This window comes from Thamnophis sirtalis, unplaced genomic scaffold, assembly GCF_051295495.1.
Source record: "Thamnophis sirtalis isolate CommonGarterSnake01/CBP01778 unplaced genomic scaffold, rThaSir2_p1.2 scaffold_1, whole genome shotgun sequence".
Taxonomy (NCBI): Eukaryota; Metazoa; Chordata; class Lepidosauria; order Squamata; family Natricidae; genus Thamnophis; species Thamnophis sirtalis.
Genome location: NW_028261381.1, coordinates 31,845,311 through 31,854,465, shown reverse-complemented (window position 1 = coordinate 31,854,465; position 9,155 = coordinate 31,845,311). Strand labels below are relative to the sequence as shown.

Sequence of the window (9,155 nt, the reverse complement as noted above, 5' to 3'; positions counted from 1 at the left end):
ACTGATGATATATTGTGTCAGTGAGGAATGAATGAGAAATTACTATATTAGTAGCAGGGTATCCTTCCTGATTTATCCCATTTATCTCACTGGATGTCACCATTACACTGGCAATGTCAAATTTGCCTAGATAATAGGAATGCAAAGGCCAGGAGTACTTGTAGGCTAGATTGATGGGTGAATAGCAAATACTGTACATGTTGTAAGCAACCTCAAATCCAAAATTCAGCTGAAAACCCCATCTGAAAACTGTCTGGTAAAGAACAATCAGGAGGGGAAGTGAATCATGGCCTCGTCCCTTCAAGCACCTTGAAGTTCTTGCTGCATGGTAGAAGGAAATCCAAAATATATGTACATTTATGCCATAAATCAGCAGAGTCATTTTGGCTTTTTCTCTCCTCATTCCAAACTAAGATATTTCAATGACTGTATAATATACAAATTGTTTCTTCCAAAGCCAAGCCAATGTAATAATAATAATAATAATAATAATAATAATAATAATAATAATAATAACAACAACAACAACAACAACAACAACAACAACTCCGCCGTTGCCGGTCCCAAGCCCGGATGAGAAAGGAGGAAGGTTGGGGTCAGGTTGGCATCTGGTCCCGTAAAAAAAAAAACCCGCCAACCCATACAATATGGTGAAAAAAACAAATAAGAATTCCATACTGCATCGGTCGTCGCGCGGGTTAACAAGGGCCGCGGTGGATGTTGGGGTCCCTGGACATCCGTCGACAAGTGGGCTACAAGTGGACCAGCCAACAAAACGACAAAAATATAGTGCAGATGAAAACCGTGCCATAATGGCCTGTTACTACAACTCAGAGCCAGAAAAAAGAGGCTATTTAAAGAGAATGTATGAATTATGGAAACAACAATATCCACATTCAAATGTTAGTGAACAACGACTAGCAGATCAAAGGCGATTTACTATACGGAATAAAGTGTTTAGTGAAGTTGAACATGAGGAAATTCAGGCAAATTGCAAAACCCCAAAAACAATATCACAAGCGGAAATAACTGATATTCAAGACACAACTAAAGACATTATAGTAGAACTCCCAGAAGAAACTCTCGGGGAGGAAATAACATCACCACCACTAGAACCAGTTATCACTGAACCAACTGATGAACTAACTCAAAAACAAAAAGAATTGAAGGATAAGATCATGGAGCATTTTCTGCTTAATGAGGAAAGGCAACGTTTACCATCACTAAAAACTGTGCCTAAGAAAATTTTGGCCCCTATCATGAAAATGGTTAATGCAGTGTTTTCAACAATTGAACCGGGATCCATCTTGGAAACAAACCAGTTAATGTACAGCGCAGCTTTAATAGTCACTAATGAACTAGGCATTAAAATTAAAGTACCTAGTGACACAACAGAAAAAGCATCAAAGCCAAAGTGGAAAATCCGTTTAGAACAAAAAATCAAAAAATTAAGGGCAGATGCTAGTAACTTAAAGAACATGCATGAGCAACAGCTTAAAAACAACAAAATCATAGATCGGCTAATCAGGAGATATAGATTGGATACAAGAAACATCAATGAAGCTGTAGAGATTGTAAAACAGCAGATAACAGCAACAGCTAGAAAAATTGAAAGATATGAGGCACGAATCATCCAATATAAACAAAATCAGCAATTTCGATCAGACCAACGGCGTTTTTATCAAAGTCTTAATGTAAATGGTGACACCAAAAGTGAAAAACCAGAAAAACAGGCCACAGTTGAATTCTGGAAAGAATTGTGGGAAAATGCAAAGGACTACAACAAGGAAGCAAAGTGGATACATGACTTTGAGAAAAGCATTGGCAACAAACAAATGCAAGTATTAGAAATAACAACTGAGATGGTCAAAAATCGAGTTAAAAAGGTAAAGAATTGGACATCACCTGGAAAGGACCAATTACATGGTTTCTGGCTCAAATATCTGACCAGTTTACATGCAATATTGGCCAGGCAACTGAATGAAATTTTACAAAAGGGCCAAATTGATGAATGGTTGACAACTGGAAAAACATACTTGATTCAGAAAGATGCAACTAAAGGAACAACACCTGAAAACTACAGACCAATAACATGCTTGCCAACAACCTTCAAATTACTCACAGGCATTATTGCAGATAACATGATGGATTATTTGGAAACAAACAACATCTTGCCAGTAGAGCAAAAAGGCAACAAAAGAAGGAGCAGGGGCACAAAAGATCAGCTTCTAATTGATAAAATGATATTAGAAAATTGTAAGAACAGAAAAACAAACTTGAATATGGCCTGGATTGATTACAAAAAGGCATTTGACTCACTGCCACATAGTTGGATCATAAAATGCTTAGAAACAACTGGCGTTAGCAAAAATATTACATCCTTTACTGAAAAGGCGATGAAACAATGGAGAACTGAGTTGGCAGTAGGGAATGAGATCTACGGAATGGTTAATATCAAGCAAGGAATTTTCCAGGGTGATTCACTTTCACCTCTTCTCTTCATCATCGCAATGATCCCACTATCAGTAATCTTAAAAAAAATGAAATTAGGCTACCAAACAGCCAAAGAAGCTGAAAAAATTTCACATTTACTATATATGGATGATTTGAAACTCTATGGAAAGTCAGAAATAGAAATCCAATCATTGACAAACACAGTCCGAGTATTCAGCACCGATATTTCAATGCAGTTTGGCATGGAAAAATGCACCACTGTATCCATAAAAAGGGGCAAAATCACTGCATGTGAGGGAATTGAAATGCCCAATGGCCAATTAATTAAATGCAAAGAAAATGAAGCCTACAAATACTTAGGCATTCTGCAGTTGGATAACATCAAGCATGGAGAAGTAAAAACTATTGTCAGGCGAGAGTACACCAACAGAGTTAGGAAAATTTTAAAATCTAAATTGAATGGTGAAAATACAATCAAGGCCATAAATACCTGGGCAATACCAGTTATAAGATACACAGCTGGTATAGTTAACTGGACACAAGCTGATTTGGACCTTTTGGACTGAAAAACCAGGAAACTAATGACAATGCACTACAGTTTACATCCACGTGGTGATACTGATAGACTGTATCTGCCCCGAAAATCAGGTGGCAGAGGATTATTACAAGTGACGCAAACAGTTGAAGAAGAAAAACATGACCTGGCTGATTATTTAAAAGAAAGTCTAGAACATCCAGTGACGTGCGGTGAGCTTTATGGCTGGTGAGGCAGCAATTTTTTTAGACTTGTGGACTTCAACTCCCAGAATTCCACAGCCAGGCATGCTCAATTCCAATTTAAAGCGACAGCATTTTCCCCCCTCGCAAAATAAGTTTTCCCATTCTTTTTCTTCTCCCTCACCCTCCTTCCTCCCTCTCTCCCTCCCTCCCCCCTCTCAAACAGACACACACACAGAGAAGTTGGATCCCTCTCTCACTCACTCACTCTCAAACAAACACAAACACAGAAGTTGGATTGGATATATTTTCCAAAGGCTTGAAAGCAGCTCCTCTGCCATACCCCCTCCGCCGCCATTCCCCTGCTGCCTTCCGATCGGAGTCTTTGATTGCAGGTGGAGCCACGTTGCCTTTTCAAACTTGTAATCATATACTTTTATCCAGCTTTGTGTGTGTGTGTGTGTGTGTGTGTGTGTGTGTGTGTGTGTGTGTGCTTGAAAAGGCAACGTGGCTCTCCATGCAATCAAACTTTTTGAATTCCTCCCCCCTCCCCCCACACAAGCACCTTTTCCAGCTGTTTCAGAGAGGATTTCAACTTGGCTTTTGGCTGCCCTCATGAAAAGAGAAAAAAGCCTCTAAAAATGCCCTCTAGGCGAGAGAACCATGTGCTTAACTCTGCTCAAGTGAGCATAAAGCTAGAGTAAAGGAGGCCCGTAGTTCTCTCGCCTCCCACTGCAGTTAGCACTAAGCAGAGTCATCCACTGTGACTCTGGCAGCAACTACCTCAGCCTTTTTCCTTTTAATTATTCTTTTCTTTTCCTCATGACGCTAGTGAGGCCCCACCTCCCCTGACTGCACGTCCCTGTGATGATGATGTTGGGTAATGAAATGTCTGTAAGCAATAAACTAAGCTCAGAGATCACCAAGGACTCTACATTTCAACCCTGAGCTACAAAGATTCTCTTCCATTAGATCTCATCTTGCAAATTTAAACATGGGGGGAAATTTATTTTCTACAGTGTTTCCTATGTGGCAAGTTGGTGATCTTCTTTCATTTTTTTCAACAACTAGGATGATAAAATATTGAATTAAATTGAATTCTTCGGCTAAAGGGGATACCACGGTGGATACAATTTTCCCAGGAAAACCTTCATGTAGGATTTTTTTCTTGTATCTGCTGTTTCAAGTTTATAAAAATGCAAAAAAAGCAGATGAGACCACAACATATATGAGGAACCATGGGGATTTTAGAGTAAAGGTTTGCCATTTGCCTTTGGTATTAGAACTATGATATCCTTATTTTGGTGGCATGAGGGCACCCTTTGTCCCCCTTCATATTTAAAGGTGCCCATTTCTTGTGTGCCATATAAGGCTCACCCCTAGCACCTATCCACAGCTAGATAAAATATTAAGGCCATGTCATGAAACACTGATTGTGATGACTTTGACTGCTACACATATATATATCCAGGATCCCAATCCTTGTGCTGAGGCGTTGAGTAGTTGAGGTGCTGAGTAGCAGAGGAGCTGAGGTGCTGAATTGCGGAAGTGTTGAGAAGCTAAGTGCAGAGGTTCTGAAGTGCGGAAGTTCTGAGGTGCTGAAGTGCTAACATGCGGAAGTGCTGAAGTGCTGAGGTGCTGAGGTGCTGAAGTGCTCAGGCACTGAAGTGCTGAGGAGCTGAGGTGCGGAGGTACTGAAGTGCTGAGGTGCTGAAGTGCTGAGGAGCTGAAGTGCTGAGGTGCTGAAGTGCGGAGGTGCTGAAGTGCGGAGGTGTTGAGGAGTTAAGTGCTGAAGTGCAGAGGTTCTGAAGTGCGGAGGTTCTGAGGTGCTGAAGTTCTGAAGTGCTGAGGTTCTGAGGTGCTGAAGTGCTCAGGCACTGAAGTGCTGAGGAGCTGAGGTGCGGAGGTTCGGAAGTGCTGAGGTGCTGAAGTGCTACAGATCTGAAGTGCGGAGGTGCTGAAGTGCGGAGGTGCTGAAGTGCTGACTTCTGAGGTGCTGATGTTCTGAAGTGCAGAAGTGCTGAAGTGCTGAGGTTCTGAGGTACGGAAGTGCTGAGGAGCTGAGGTGCGGAGGTGCTGAAGTGCTGAGGAGCTGAGGTGCTGAGGAGGTGAAGTGCTAAGGTGCTGAGGTGCTAACTTGTGGAGGACCAGCGGATCCGGGTAAGGACACACTTCTGGAATTATGGTCCAGTGGGTCACAGGTCACACTTCTAGAGCTGAGATGTCATTGCCCACCTTGCACCAAGCCTTGATGACATGTTTGCTTTCAGTATTTAGTGAAATTTGGGGGAGGGGGCAGACACCTTGGTGGATGTCTGTAAAAATCCTGTTGCCAATCCCCATTTTAAAGGCAGATAAATCATAGAATCAATATAGAGTATCAATAAGACCTCTGCTATTTGTCAACCTCTGTTCTGATCAAACTTTGAAGAAAAAAAGCTTGAAACCTCAATAGCTGAGCTTGTTTTGCATATGAAGCTTTCATCACTATTGCAAATTTTGTTGATGCAATTGTGATGTCATGCGACCTCCCAAAAAAGGTACTGTGAGGAAGTAACTTGTTGGGATACCTTTGCAGATTGGTGTTTGGGAACAAAGTGAGAACTTTTCCCACATACTAAATAAAAAAAATGTACCTCTAGAAATTGTTTTGAATTGTTTGGGTCCGTTGTGGTATGAAAGATAAAAACATTCTTTGAATTGAAAGGCTCTTCATGGGGAATATTGACGGCCAGTTATATAGATCATTTCAATTAGTTCTCAGATCCATGGCTGCATCCCAGTGGTGGGATTCAGCCAGTCCGCCCCTATCCAGGAGAACCAGTTGTTAACTTTATGAGCAGTTCGGAGAACCAATTGTTGGAAGAAATCTTCTTTTGTTTTTTCCCCCACTTTACAGGGCTAATCTTGTAAGGAAGGCAGGAAGGAAGGAAACATTATGGTGTTGTTTCTAGCCTAATATTTATTGCCCTCCTTACAGAAACTGCCTCTCTGGTTAACCCTAATTACATTGTAACAGCTAAGGTGAAGCCCCCATCGACCTGAGTGATATTGAGTTGGCCACACCCGAAGAGTCACATGACCACCGAGCCCCGCCTAACCAGCTGGTCATTAGCGAAGAGAACCGGTTGTTAAATTATTTGAATCCCATTACTGCTGCATCCCCTACATTGTAGGATTTACATTTTTAAAGCAATGTTAGTTTTGATGTTACCTGTTATAATCTGTTAATGTTTTATTTCATTTAGCTGCCTAGTGTTGCCTTTAGGTCAGATGGGCCACATATAAATAGGAAAATTGAATTATGTGGGGTTCAGATAGGTAGGTTGTAGCTTCTAGAAACACTTGAAGGGGTTGAAATAGCCTGGGGAACAGGAATGTCTCCCACATGTTGAATCGTCTATCCATCTGCTTTCATGAAAAAGATCATAAACTTCCCCTGTAAGTCATAGGAGATTGAAAAGTAGCTTAAGGTTATGGGACCTTATCAATTGGAATAGAAATGCCAAATATTTAGTTGAAAGAAAAAAAGGAAAGGGGAAACTGCTGGGGAGGGATGGCCAACGCTTGTCCTAAAGGATCAGAGTAGAGGAATTTGAGGGCAAATGTAATTAACCAATCATGTCCTATTCTAGACATTGTCTCTCAAGTTTACATTCCAATTTTTGAAATAAAAATGCCAAAGCTATTCTGCCTTGTCACCTATTTCTTTACCTTCTAGTTTCCATCACTGATTTTGCGATGGAAAACGATCGGTTGAGGAAATTAAGAAAAAAACTGAGGTGTCTCCAAAAAGAGGTAAGAGAAAATATTTGTTCATAGGCTGTCACAGTAAACGTGTGATGGAATCAGTGGTGGGATTCAGCCTGTCCACACGTATTCGGGAGAACCGGTGGTTAACTTTCTAAGCAGTTCGGAGAACCGGTTGTTGGAAGAAATCTGACTTTGGTTTTTTCCGCTTTACAGGGCTAATCCTTTAAGGAAGGCAGGAAGGAAACTTTCTAGTGTTGTTTCTAGCCTAATCTTTATTGCCCTGCTTACAGAAACTGCCTCTCCGGTAAACCCTTATGACATTGTAACAGCTAAGGCGAAGTCCCCATCGACATGAGTGACATTGAGTTGGCCACGCCCACCTAGACACTTGACCACCAAGCCCTGCCCACCCAGCTGGTCATTAGGACAGAGAACCGGTTGTTCAATTGTTTGAATCCCACCACTGGATGGAATGTATAGAAATTTAAGAAAGACAGACAGGCAGATTAGGTAGTTAGAGACAGACAGACAGAATATTAATTATGGTTTCTGTTACGCCACGGTTAAGGCATCAACCTGCAAACTCAGAGACCGACATTTCTTGCCCCACTGTAGAAGCAAAGACAAGTGGGTCACCCTGAGCCAGTCAGCTTCTCTTAGCCCTAGGAAGAAAACAACACCGAATCACTTCTGAAAAACCTTGCTAAGAAAACTGCAGGGACTCGTCCAGCCATTCCCAAAAATCATTAAAAATTGGGTCTTTGGTCATTGCAGGGAGAACGATCGAGACTTCCTCTTCTGTCATCTACCACCGAAGAACGGAGACGTGCTGAGGTATATAATGTATACTTGTAGCTCACCTTGGAATATATTTATGAGAAAAATGAAAAGAAATGATTTCTTCACAATTGGTAATTGTGAATAATGCATGTGCAGCATATTTTATAGAGTATATATGTTCGCTTTATATTTCTACTATATGGATGAAATCCATACACACACACATCTATTCAATACAAACTAGTTTATTTGTAATTTCTGTTCAAGAATGGCAATTGTCAGAGTTCATGCTCATTCTTGGTTGGTTCCTTCTTTGCCACATTAGCTAGTTTCTTTGGCCACATACAACACCAATGGCGGTGAAATAAAATGTAGATGATTCAGATTTTGTTTGAACCACCGTGTTTTGCATTTCCTAAACAAATGAACTAACACTAAATCTTTCTTTTTCTATCCCGGTGTGAATAACCTTTATTGCCTGCATTAAACATCTACAGCAATAAATCGGGAGTTGCACATTTGTGCTCATCTTGACATGCATGATTTTAATATGCACAAATATGCTTGTCTACACCCCAGACTTTTTTTTCCTAAAGAGGATGTTTCAACGAATATCTTCTTTACACTGACATGAGAGAATTTATGGAAAACAAATTCATGTAATTCTTCTCATGACCATGAAATGAAGGAAATTATGAAGCAAGCGTTTAAAATTCATTTTGTTCTTCATTCTTCACGGAACTGCCAGGTTTCCCGGAGTCCAGAAAAGCACATGGACCAGAACATCAGTTTAAAGATGCATTCCCATCGGGTAAGCAACCTAGCATGGAAATATATTCCTGACTTGTGATGTATTTTGGCTTCTCTAGATTGTTCAGACAAAAAGTGAAAAATTGGAAGAAGATCTGAAGACAGCAATGGACCAGAGTTATACGTAAGTCTTTGCATCGTTCATCACATCATTTTATAACCCTATTCAGTTCACACTTTTTTATACAACATTCATCATTTGTCCATTGGCAATGGGACGGGCCATTTTATGAAACAAGTGATGGAAAATTATATTCTAGTAAAGCTTGGGAAAAAAGGGTGGAATGTGTTGTAATTGTATCAAAAGGTTGATAATTCAAGTAAAAAAAACAAAACCCCAAGGGCCTAATTTCTCTCTGGTCTTCATAATTTGCAGAAAGACAATGGAAATCTTCAAACTTCTGGCAGAAAAAGAGGAGCTCAGAGTCCAAATTCAGAACCTTATCCAGAAAAATCACCAGCTGGCCGAAGAGTATAAAGATTATAAAGAAAACTTGAGCAGGTTAAAAGATTTAGATAGCCACCCTGATTTTCTCTTCCTTTCTCAGCTATTTCAATTAGTTTTAATTTTAAACAAGTTTTATAATTCAAATAAAAAAACCTAAGGGAGCTAATTACACTTTGCTCTTGATATTTTACAG

At 40.3% G+C, this 9,155-nt stretch overlaps 1 long non-coding RNA gene across 1 annotated transcript; it reads left to right on the top strand.

Moving 5' to 3' along the window:
• The first annotated feature begins 6,802 nt into the window (after positions 1–6,802).
• On the top strand, positions 6,803–8,638 carry LOC148049367 (uncharacterized). Its single transcript, XR_015696096.1, has 3 exons — positions 6,803–6,969; positions 7,699–7,758; positions 8,574–8,638. It is a non-coding gene; the product is annotated as an uncharacterized LOC148049367 (long non-coding RNA).
• Positions 8,639–9,155: the final 517 nt, after the last annotated feature.